We start from the raw sequence: 14,333 nt of genomic DNA on the forward strand, positions 1-14,333 counted from the left end.
ATAAATATGTTGAGTACAGAGATGGTGCTTACTCAAATAACTACCATAATATTGTTTTGCCAGAGCATTGAGATCATTATAATAACAGTAACAATAACTTTCGTTATATTACATACGATGGTTTTATTTTTAAAATAGTTTTAGGTATTAAAATACTAAAAATTAACGTAAAATAATATATTGTTAATGCTTAGATATGTGATTTTCAAAGAACGCTTTTTTCTGGACATTGTACAAATCATTATTATTTACCATACCGCATCGTAAAGTATACTCATACTGTATCAGGAGAATTTAATTTTGCGTAGTGAAAATTTTTACATATTTTAGGGTGTAAAAAATAAGGTTTAATTAAATTTGTTGTTTTTAATAACTGTAAAAATATATACGACAACAAAGGTGCCACGTGACTACAATATACAATTTATTTACGAATGTAACAAAATATATACTATATATATATACAACATAAATGCACGTTCTACTAACGTATAAATGGTATAAAGAAAAACATAATATTATACATCGAACGCCACATAATTATCAATACATAAAAATGTATATAAATTAAATTAGATAAAATATTAGAAACAAAGTATGATTTCAATATGTAGATATAACTATTTATTTATAATTCAAATTGATTTTTAATCCCTTATTAAAATTCAACATATTTATCGTATATACAACGTCAGTAATATGATAAAAAAAAAAAAATCCTACAACATATTTATTTATCTTAAACATTAATAGTACACTGACGGTTAAACATACAAATAAAGTCCCCGAGAGCCAATGTCACTAATATACAATTAGTTGGTTACGAAAGTCAACCAAATCATATACTCCATAGAAAATGATCGGTAGTGGTAACTTGATTCTAAAAGTTTGCATATCATAGAAGTTAATAATATAATTTATGAGAAGTAATATCGTGATCTTATCCATAGCTTTTTCAAATACAGCAAACCCAAAATATAGATATTTTAAAAGGATCTATTAACATATATGAACATTGGTTAATTTTTCTTTGAATGTGCATTTTGATTGTACGAATTTAAACGCATAAAAAAAATATATTATGACTGTAGATTTTCAACATTTTTCTATTGAGAAATTAACGATTTATGAGGTGCTATGTATTAAACTTTCAATATTCAATTTTAAAAATACAAAGAATTTTAATTTTTGACTTCTCTAAAGCCCAAAATAGATCCGGTTTTCTATTCAAAACCGTTCTGAGTTTAAAATCGAAACATTTCATCGACAGCTTATCGTGTACTCTTATACACACACTAAAAAATAAAAAATATATAATAAAATCATTATAATCATGCTCGTTTAGAATCTAAAATGTCAAGATATAATCTTTTTTTAAAAAAAATACTAAGATTGTGCTATATGGTTGAAATTTTCGCATAAGTCTCGCAAAGTACCTAAAATAAAATTCTAATTATTCAAATATTTCTAGTTTTTGATTTCCGCTAAAATTTCTAATATATTATAACAATGATTTCTTGCACTACGGTCAGACGAAAATGAACATGTCAATATTTATTTCTTGAAAGGTTGTTTTCGGTATACTCATACCAATAAGAAATCCCTCAACCTTACCTTTTGATGGTTTAAAATTCACGCGGGCTAGAATATTTTTCGAAAATCATTTTTGTTGTTGATAATTTTCATATTAAAATTCTAAAAATATAAATTTTTATACGCTGCACTTAATTAATAAACTAGAATAAATAGTTCGTCTCAAGATTATTAATTATTATTCACTCGAAAGTTTGGCCTAACTTAACCTTTCGTATCTGCACGAATAAGTAAAATCACCTTTTATACTATATGGTCTGTTAGACAGCCGTATAATAAAATATCTATTACTCGTAACCGTAAAATAAAGCTTGAATGATGTTCATAATACCTATTTGACTTAAATTTGTATTATGATTTTACATTTATTATTTCCCTTAAAGAAACATTATTATACTATTATTATAATTTACAAACTATATATTTTGTTATATTATTTTTTTTGATATCATATTATAATAAATATGAATGTATGATATATATTATACAATAGTATTAAAATATAACGTACATACAATATATATATATATAATAATTATTATTATAAGAAATTGCGTCATAAAACCAATTCACATATTTTATAATATAAAATTATTATCGTAAACATACTTTAGTTACATTATAATTAACTGTAATGGTATTTATCATTTATATTATGCTTTAGGTTTGAATCAAAAACGAAAAAAATAGACTATATTCTTAATAGATAAATTATCGCTTCCCAGATGTTTATATCAAAATCACTGGATAAAATATTCCCAAAGGTATATTACTTATAGAGATAGCATATAGTTAGAATTGCGATATTTACGATGACCCAACTGGGAATTTCAAACTCGAAAACCATGTTTTCACATGAACAATCTCGCAAGCAGAAAAAAATACTCTATCAATCATGATGTCAAGAAACATATTTCAGTGGTATTTCACAGGTCCTTATCATTACCACAATCCATCTAAATGACTGAATCATAATTATGAACGAAAATTCCTGCTTGTATATAACAATTTTGTGTAGGAATTATGTTATTTCTCTATAATTTTAACAGCTATATAAATTTTACTAATTACTATAAATTGACGATAAAACATGCAGTGTTTATCGTAAAAAAAGGGGTTATTATATAGAATAGTTCAAAATTGGTATAAAAATTAAAATATTTTTTATGTACTTATGTATTAAAACAAGACTTTATTTTAAGGAAATCACTATAAAAAAAATATTGAAAGTATATACCTACTAATAGTTAATTCATTATTTCTATTTCGATGCCTATTATATTATTAATATATATATATAAATATATAAATACTTAAAATAAAATATAATGTTGAATTTAAATGTATACACATTTTATATAGATAAAATATAATTGTCTTTGGCTTTGTATTTTAAAAATAATATATTTTTATTTTTATAAATTATATACACCGAAGCCTATTGACACGTTCCATGAAAGCCAATCGATATTTAATAATATATGGATTTTAACTTAAGCCGTCTAGAATTTATACTTTGATATAAATACATGATATACATTTTTCACTTGACCTCATTATATTTTTCATCTAAGCTACACCACATTATCGTTCCATTTTAAATTCATGTATAATATAATATTACAAATAAAATTTTTATACCAAGTTATATTTTGCATATTCATTCATTTTTGTATATTTAATTGTTTCATTTAAAATATCTAATATGCCTAGTTTAGTTGTGTATATTGCTGTCAATATACTATTACAAATATGTATTGTTTTAAGTCAAGTTTTTACATTAAGAAACATAATTTAGTTATTTATCATGAAATATTCTCATGTTTATGGCTCAAAGTTATTGCTTATCTCCAAATTATATAGTAGTTCTAATACTAGGAATTAAACACAACGTTCAAATACAATTGAAATTAGAAATTTTACATAAATAGTTTATTAGTAGTTAAGTTGTGATATATATATATATATATATTGTAATAACTAAAGTTTCTAGTACAAAATTCGATAATATTTGTAATTTGTGAAAGAGGAAAACGCATTTACCATTACCTATTATGTCCTCTAAGATAACTTCGAAATAGATTGTTTTACAAAAGTCTGAAATACATTTTTTAAAGGGATATCTAAAGTTATCCACGTGAATGGATTTTAGTGAGTCATTTATATAAATTAAAATGTGTACCATTTATTAAGCGTAGACCATACGTGCACGTAAACAATGTTTTATCAAAATTAATAATTATTGTGATGGGTGAAGGATTATTATTATTAAATATCAATACATTCTATTCATATAACTGTAAACTGTAATGTTGTATACGTTATAAATATTGTAAAATATATACCTACGCATTATGTTTTATATCAAATTTTTCGTAAAAGTATGAATATATGATTTATTGAATAGATTGAAAATCATTTAAAATATTGAATTAACTATTTTGATATTTTTAGAACATCTTATACATTTGATAATTTTAATATGCTGCATATGCATCACTATTATAATCTTTTTTCACAAATGAAAATTTTATATTAATATTTAATTATTTAATTTATTTTTCATAATAAAGTACAACTATTCCATAATGTTTATTCCGTAGGCAATACACCCATACGAATACACTAAATTTATTGTTATATATATATTATAATCCTCACCCTACAATATATAATACCGGCATATAAATATAGATTTTTTAAAAACAAATAAAAAAATGTCTTTGCAAGAAAGGAACGATTATATACAGTAGTGGCCCGTGGGTAAATATTCCGAGGAGACCGAAAATTTAAACTTACATTATATAATATAATTATTAAAATAATACAGAGCGGAGAGGTGCAGTGTAATGCGTACGGTGACGTGTGCGTGACGACTGCACGAGTGATGATGCGCAGTGCGGCAGCCGGCGGCATATACATTTATAGATGGCAACAAAATATATTAATATATCGAAAATATCAATACACGGATTCGATTTATTACAATATTCAGTCATCAATATATCGCTGCCCTCGATATTTAATAATAAAAAAATAATAATTCTCGTGGATTGTAATTCACTGAAGGGGTCTTGGGTTTGTACAGTGAATAGTTGTAATATTATGTTGTAGGTGATTAGTAAGAATTTTCCATTATTGAATTGTGTAACTATCGAAATTGGTATCAAGTGAAAAAAATAAATACATTTTTGGATTAAAAAAACGGTTTGGTAAAATAGAGTACTTCAGTAAGTTTCCAATAGGTATAATTTTAGACGCCCGGTTTAAAAATTTACACTCCCAAAATCCAGTAGCATGTCAAAAAGCAATAACAGAGATTAAAAAGTTGGCAAAAAGTTGTATTCGAGGAACTAGCTCAACTGATTGTTCAAGTGTAGATGAAGAAATGAAACAAGATAATTTTGATTTATAGCAACGTCACAAAAAAATGGTATATAATAAATATAATCGTTTATTATATATTTATTTTTATATAATATAATAAAGTATAATTGTACGGTACATTTAAGTCCAGCTTCAATACTGTCTATAAATGGTGGCCAATACACTCCGACGCTGACATTACATGTTATGAATGAAACGGTCAGCCAGAAATTTCATTTGACTGGCGACCGGCGTCGTATCCTTAAAACCCAAAATCCCGTAGAAGTAACTATATTTTATAGATTATGTGGTTTGATAGTATACGTTATAAAAACGTGCATTTTTCTATTTAGACACGAAATATAATCTTATTATTATTATTGTTTATTTATTATTATATATTTCTCATTATAATTATTTATTAGTAATTTTTATGGAGAAACTCAGTTCCAAAGTCTCTCCAGACGGGCCGCCACTATAGTTATGTAAGGACTTAAGTTAGATATTTTAAATAAAAGTATTTTTAAAATCTATAAAATAATATTTTATTTCAACGTTTCTATATGCTCGGTAAGCTGCATAAAACAATTCTTTTAAATAATATGAAATAAAGAATTTAATAATATTATAATATTAAAAAAGCGTACAAAATAATTTAAACAAATAGAGTAAAATAAAAACATAAGTATAGTTATGTAACTTTAATTTTTCATAATATTAAATTTTATATTATTTGTTATTTGTATATTATAATATTGTGAATCAACACCTGTCGTCAATTCTCATTCACTGTTTTTTTTTTCATATTGTTTAATGTACGTTCTACATTGCATACATTGGATCATATTTTCCGCTTAAATGTATACTGTAATATTATAATGTTAATATTATTATTCTAAATTATAACATAATACAGGAAAGGACAGCTAGCTAAAAAAAACACTTAAGGTGCTGATATTGCCACATGGTTCTTTTTAAATATTTTCTGACATTATAATAAACGTATCATGACAAAATCAGCAACATATATAATATATGGATTTATATAATACAAACTCTTTTTATATTTCGTCGATAAAATATTCAGAGCGAACGCTACTCAATAAAAATAATAATAATAGTAATACCTTCCTTTACAAATTCAAATGTGGTATTTTTATTTTTACACTACACTAACCCGAGAACCGTTAAGTTTGTTATCGTTGGCATCATAAAATCATATAAAACCGTATTGCTTTTAATAATATCAATGTAAAAATTTTATCAAAGAGTTATATAACAGAAATTTCGTTTGATAAAATTGTACAAGTCATATTGCTACCGTTGGACATTTTTATTTATGTTAAACACCTTTACGTTTAACGATCAAATGTGACTATGTGAGTAATGCGAGAAATCGTAATTTAAAGGAAAAAAAAATAATACAATAAAATTAAGCTAAAATGCTGTGCCGCTAAAATATCGCGTTCGAGTAGAAACCCATGACGTTGAATAATCAAGAAAAAAAAAATACAAGAAAAAAAAACATTTTCGTTTATAAAATTAAATTGCAGTAGACGTTCACGCGTTATGATGACATTATAATATTACAAGGACCCTGAGTTATTGTTAGTTTCGACTCGGAGGCAATAAGCACGAACGTCTTATTACACTAAAGCCTCTTACGCTATTTACGAATTTATAATGAAAATATATTTAAATATGTCTTCCAGCAACTCAGCTGAAATGCAAGTGACACTATGGTTGACCATAATAGCTTTATGGTATAGAACGTATAGTTAAACTTTAAAATTATAATGCGGAACGATAAAACTAGTCATAAAATTGAATTACTTATAGTTAGTACCTATTTAAAAATTAAAATTTATAGTTGCATGAATAAGTTAACAAATATCTACCTATTATGTTTTAAGTTTTTATTTTTTAAATTCTTCAATATTATAATTGAAACTTATCAACATCATATAGTAGGCGCTCAAAATAATTTCAGACATTTAAATGTTTCCACTGTCGCAATAACTTATCACTCATTATTACAATCCAACAGTCAAGAGACCTCTGTGTTTGTTTAACTATACCGACGGTTTTAATTTTCTTTTTAGTTTTCTAATCAAATAAAATGTATATTGAAAGTTCAACCGTCTTTTAATTAATTTGTTGAATAAATTTTATTAAGGTTTGACAAATCAATTAATTATAATTATTAACATTGAATTCCTTTACTGATCAATGTATTGTCCGTGAAGACTTTTCTTGCAAACATGGACAATTTGCGTTCAGCTTAAACAACTGTGTATCGTTAACTTTAGATTAGATATAAATAATTTATCATTATTGATTTTTAAACTTAAATATAAGAACATTATTTTTGTATTATGTACAAACATTGATTTTTCAAGTTTTTTAAATTTTTAAACAACTTATTAAACTGTAATATTTATGAATACTATTATACGTGTAGTGTCCTCTTATTAGATCATATAATTTAATAATTGGTATTTTTTCCTAAAGATTTATGAAAATATTTTATTTTTATTGCATACAAATAGTTCAAGTAAGATTAAATGCTAAACATAATATCAGCAAATATATAAGGTAAACATTAGGTAAAAATAAAAATTTCCGAAATATTAATTTGGATAAAAGTACGAGTGCAATTGTTACGTAATAGACTCATTAGGAATAATAGGATTGTTTCTCGTACGAATGTGTATACAATATGTGTATACAGAGAAAAAAAAGAAATTATGATACAAATAAATCACAAATTCGCAGATGGAGGGATTGTTGAGACTTAGGTTCGCGTCAACCTTTTTGCGTAAACTGTACAGCAACCAGCAGTATTCGCACGCATATCGCTGTCGCACCTTTATCGTTTATAAATACACGTTTGCATGTTACATATAAATCCTGGAAAATCATAACTGACTCACAACCATACACACATGTATAATACTTCAATCCGATAAACAATGAACTTATGGAATACAACAATAGCCCACACGTGTCAACGACGATCTTTAATAACGACCGATACAGAAAAGTGCTTTACGTTATCGATGACAACAAATAATTATTAATATTTCGCCCGAGAAACAATAAAATGACACGTTACCCTGCAACCAGGTGTCATAGTAAGTACAAAAAGTACACATTGTATAGAGATACAATCTTCATTGTGAAAAAATATGTCTTTTTAGTTTTTTGTTGCTTTTTTTGTTCATTTTAAAGGCGATTATATTTTTTTTATAAATTTATATCACCACGTCTATATTAACATCGCTTACTTAAATCGTAAAATACATACTATTTTTCTTAATAAAGTCATAAATGATGACGATTCACAAATATGATTTTGCTACCAGAACGAACCAGCGCTGATAGGTATAATAATATATTATAATTGTCCTACGACAGAACCCTGTAATTTTAGTTTTTTTTTTTACTTTATGTATTCCATAGTCTATATTTTCCATTCAGCATGTCTCGATGCAATCGCCTGTAAGGTTCACAATGTTTTGTCTTTTTTGAACATGTCAAATAATAATGTTAATGAATATACGACTAGTATTTTTTAGAAAATCGCAAGAAACAAGTTTGCTTCACATTTTGCTTTCAAAAAGTTCACCAACTTAATATTATGGTTTCTCAAAAACAACAACGAACCTCTAAGATGGATTTTTACATGATTTGTGTCCTATTCCAGAAAAAATATATTATACGAAATGTTGTAGTGAGGTTAATTGCTTACACATAGTATTATTATGATTCAAAACATAGGTACTTATAAATCATATTCTTTTTGAATTAACAACAATAAAACAAAGCTTTAATTACGAAAATTCTATAATGTTTTTAAGACATCTGCAATTCGGTCATCGGCAGTTTAATAATTTATTACAATACCTAACAATGATTAAATTATATTTTTTAAATAAATGTTGTGTCTAAAGTAGGATCCATTGAAGTTTATTAAGTTTAATTTTCGTAATATCAATTTTTAACACATTGCATGTACTTGTAATACTTGTATTTAGTACACATATTTGAGTCAAGTTATAACACACAAAAGATATTTAATTCACAAGTATAATATATTATAAAAAGTATAAGTGAATACTATTTAAACTAAGCAATGTGTAGAAGTTTATTTAGTTTATATTTATAACACTAATAGATATAATTATATAATTTGATTTTTTTATACAATTTATTATAACTTAATACTATAATTTATTATTGAAAGCAAAAACATATTCATATATTGGAATATTATAGTAGTATAATACGGTAGAATACGAGTATATATTGTATTTTTTTAACAGACTAGTTGAATTATTATTATTATTATTAAACATAATATTACATAGGTAAAGTGGTCTATCTTAATTTATGTAGTTTTTTTAAATTAATTAATGTTCATTTGTAAAGTACTTTTGAGATGAAATATTTCTAACTAGAATTAATGTATAAAACGTAATTGCTTATTGAATATAATACAGGTATGTATACATGAATATTCTTCGATACATTTTTTTTTAGGAATAAGCTACAATAATAATTGCTATAACAATATATTTTAATATCAAATAACTAGGTATTAATGACTAGCAGTTAATTAACTAATCTAGATAAATTTTAGAAATGGAATTATCGCATTTATTTAAAACATTAAAATTATTAATCACTGTTAGGTGAAAAATTATTTATTTATTCAATAATGTTTTTTAGGAACATCAATATTGTAGGTATGAAAAAAAATAATGCGATCATTTCATTACATGTACATGTTTCAAAATATTTAAATATTTAACATAGAATTTCTTAAATTATAAACCATTGCGTTGAACATTCATCATTATTCTGTGACATTTGAAAGTTAATACCAACGACTTGCCGACTCAATAAGAAATTGTCAAGTCATTTCATTGCTTACTTATAAAAGTTATAATCATAAATAATAATAACGAATATTGTTAAAAATTATCATAATAATTAATTAAAATTTAATTTAATTTTTATACTCTTACTCTCAAAAAATCAATGAAATATCTTTCTTGATTCTTATAACCTGGACATACTATAAATTTACCTCACTACTACGATTAATATTAAATTCTTGGGTCATTTTAACCAAGGATAATCGTATCGTTACAAAAATATATTCTTACTCAAGTAAAATTAGTTTTGAATTTTAATATTCTTACCATTGATAAGGTTTTAGTTAGGAACCCTCCCCCCTATACAATAATTCTAAATTAATTATAGTCCTGAAAACAATATTCTAGGGTTTTATAACAAATTTAATAAGTCCAGATGGTACAAATCGCCAACACGCTGGTCTATAAGACAACTAAATTTCACGAACTGTTGATGTATGTCTAACTATATTCCTAAAGTTCGTATGCTGGTCACGTATGTCATATGAACTACATTTTCACTAGAAGAACTGTTAAGACATTTGAATTCCGTCATCGAAAACGTAATAACATTTTTATGCTGAAAACTAAAAATTATTTTATGTAAAATGTATTAATCTTTGTTATCAACGAAAATGTTATTAGCAATTACAATTATTGAATTATTTATATTATTAAAGGTCATATTCAATTATTTGGAAGATATTTGTTTGATTTATAAATGTAATAACTATATTGATTGCTTTTGCTGAATGTGTAAAGATTTATCGTAGAAGTTTATAGTAGTTGGATTTTGTGTCTTAATTTGAAATTTTGTTGGCAGTCGAGAAGCATATGTTTGATAGTGATGACTGATGGGTGTAGTAGAAGTTGCACAAAGAGGTAGATGTTTTATGGTTGCAAAGTGTCCGTGTGTGAAACAAGTGTGCTTTACTGGGTAGTTGAATATAATTTCGTCTATTCTGGATATTATAACATTTAATTTATTAACTGATTTAATTTATGGTTAAATAAAGTGTATGTATATTAGTTTTTTAAAATTAATCATTAGTTTTGATAATTAATAATGTTATTGAATTTATTGTTATATTTTAAATCGTAATCCAGTATTATTACTAACGTATATTTGTAGCATTCATGTTTAAAAATATCTTACGAAGAAAAATTTTCATAAACATATAAAAGTCTTAATATAAATAGTCTTTTACGTACATTTGTAATCAAGATTATTATTGTTATATATTTTTATTTAATTTAAAAAGTTTTTGAATATAATATCAACCTAACCTATAAACTTGAATATAGATATCAATATTTCTGAAAATGTTGCTAGTAATAAAATTTCAACTCACCACAAGGCGAGATATAAAATATAATACGTGAAAGAAAATTTTTTGATATTTTTGAAAAAAAAAAAATGAAAAGGTAATATATTATTTTCTATTATATATTTTATGATTAAATCTACGAGTAGAATTTGAAAAAAATCCATCTTGATTTCTATAGTATTTTGTTTTACAGCTTTCGTTTGACGAAGATCTTAATAGAGCGACGAAGAAAAATTCAACAAGGAATAAAACATAAAACATAAAAACATCTATTGGAAAACAATCTGCGATGATGACTTTACAAAAAGAAACTGAATATGGAAATTGAGTCTCCTACTCTTCACTCTTGTGAGATTTTCTTTTACCTCTGTTCTCAAAACATAATTAGGTTATATAAAACAAAATAACAAATCACGAAAACATAGTAGTTGCTTTGTTTATATTAAAATAATTTAAAACTAATTAGTGTTATATAAAGTATAATAATTTTGAATTCAATTTTTCTCATAAAAGTTTACAATTAAATCGAAAATTTAAACGAAAAAAACCCATTCATTATGAATATTATATTTTTTTTACATCCAAAATGTTCAATGAAAATAATGTATATTTTACTATAATATACCGTATAACATTGAATTTTACAGGCTTATAAACATTTTGCTTACATATATTCGATATTTTCAAGTTTCTGTAAGAACAAAACTTATGTTTGATTTCAAGATACTTGATTAAAAAAAAAATAAACACAAAAATATATGTTTTTTAAAAAAATTTTAATTCATATAATATTAATGATAGAATAAATTAGTCTAAATATTTTAAAAATGTTATAATACACGGAATAGAATAATTTAATTAATAATGGTAATATTTGTACGATTAATATTTTATGACAACAAAATAAAAATAAAAGATGTTTCAAGAGAAATTGTTATTTAATGTGTAAACACCCAATGTTGTCATTATTATAACTTTAAACGCTCATAAAAAATTAACGTAGCCTTACATTCAATTTTTTTTGTTTAATTATAGTTAGAACAAATTATGGACAAATTTATATACAGTTTCAAAGCTTTTTGACCAAGTACAACAATTTTATAAACATTTATACAAAGATACGACTATGAGAACGTTTTTCAGAAATTTGGTATTCAATTTTTAACCTTTTTGAACGAGTAACAAACATTTCATTAACGTAAATAATTGTAAAAAATTCAAAATTTCAAATATCCATAAATTTCTTAAGAATTATAAAATAGCATTATGCTTAAAAAAATGATAGTATTATAATGTTTAGAAAATTTCAATATAAATATTTAATGTGAATTTCAAGTTAGTATCTAGTTTTTAGATTTATAAAAACAAAACATTTTTTTTTAAAAAAAAACTAGCGTTTTGTTAATAAATTCTAGTTTTTATTCTTGTTTTGTTAGCTTTTTCCATTTATTAAAAAAATACTTAAAATATCTTATTTTCGATTCCTCAAGTTACCAACTAGGTGTATCAAATTGACTATCTTAAATCACTTTCAATGTAATAAATTGAAGCAAATTGTTTGTGATGATAAACACAAAAAAACACATAGCAATGTATTAAGCTAATACATTCATAGTTGGATTAAAATCTAAAATATGATGAAAATGCATAACCAATATTTTTCTTGATATAATCAAGATTTTATTATATTTTATATAGTCTATTTGCTCAATACTGTAATATTATTAAATAAAATAGGTAACAATAAATACAAAGTGAATATACATCCAGTACAGTACTGTGTCTTCATATAGAAATACTAATACAACTCACAAATATTAATTTATAATTTATGAGTATAATGAATGCATACATAAATTAATTAAATGTGTATATATAATATCAATATAATACATTAAATTCAATTAAGTTCAAATTATCTAGAAAAAAATATTTTACAAATTGATGAATACATGTATCTTTTAATTAATTTTTCTAACGTATTTACTAGTGCTCTTATTATTACTTTCATTACTTTGTAATCAGATTTTTACTATTTATATAATGTTTATTGTTTTAACATTTCAAAATCAAAGTTGAATCTTAAATATCGTATGATAATACGAATTTTTCGATTTCACTGTGTAGTTATAATATTGATTGAAATAACATAACTATTATAATTTATTTCAAATTTTCAACATAAAAATCTGGAAATTATGTTCCTTAAAAATATGAATTTTGTTCACATTCATGTTATAAAAAATTTAAATGTACCTATTAATAGTTTTTAAATTAATAAATTCAATTTTACGAAATTTATAGAATTTGATAAATATAATAATATACTTAAAAAAAAAAAAAAAATTGGACGAAGCAAATCTTGTGTCCGTTTATACTTCCTATACTTTATAGTGATTCATGCTTATTTATACTTGTCAAAGGTTATAATACTGTACTCAATAATAATATTTTATGTTGATATAATTTATTTTCAGTAATATAAATTGAAAATATTTCTAAGAACTCAGTTGACGTAGTCAGCAGAACACCGTCGTCGAAAACTGTTCAACAAAATTTAAAGTTTGTTGACCTGGATAGCGACCAACCTATTAGTACTTGTATAGGTAGTCGACAAGAGAGCATGTGTTTATACACAGTTACTGTGGTGTATATTGGTATAACGGAATTTAAAAGTTTGTGATTTGTTGAGGTTTTCTGAAAGTTCGTTATTTAAATATCAATAAGAAATTCTAAAATCATTTTTATAGTATATTTATGATTTTTTTTATCTTTTACATCTACGATGCATATATTATTTATCTGGACCTTGGGTCTAAAAGGGCCAATCTCACTTTTTGGTGAAAATGAGATAAATGGTTTAACATATACAATTTTATGTATATTTTCTTGTGCTAGAAGGGCGTATCTTGATCGCTAAAATTACAAGAAACAGATTGGCCAATGTCACAAACAAAAATATTATTTCTATTTCTATAGTGACCTATCTGATTTAAGTCTTTATAGTCATTATCCAATTCATAAAACTGTAAGGCTTATGTGTACTTTGGCCCTTATATGATAAAATAAATAAATATATTGTCTTATCATTGGCCATGTTGACTTTGTTTATTGATAGTGCTATCAA

The 14,333-nt window shown here is 24.2% G+C and overlaps 1 protein-coding gene across 1 annotated transcript in view; it reads right to left on the bottom strand.

The window, feature by feature from the left end:
* Positions 1-14,333, bottom strand: part of LOC113557188 (ras-related protein Rap-1b) — a 156,233-nt gene that overhangs the window by 95,165 nt on the left and 46,735 nt on the right. The window lies entirely within an intron of this gene.

The sequence above is a fragment of the Rhopalosiphum maidis genome, chromosome 4 (genome assembly GCF_003676215.2).
Source record: "Rhopalosiphum maidis isolate BTI-1 chromosome 4, ASM367621v3, whole genome shotgun sequence".
Taxonomy (NCBI): domain Eukaryota; kingdom Metazoa; phylum Arthropoda; class Insecta; order Hemiptera; family Aphididae; genus Rhopalosiphum; species Rhopalosiphum maidis.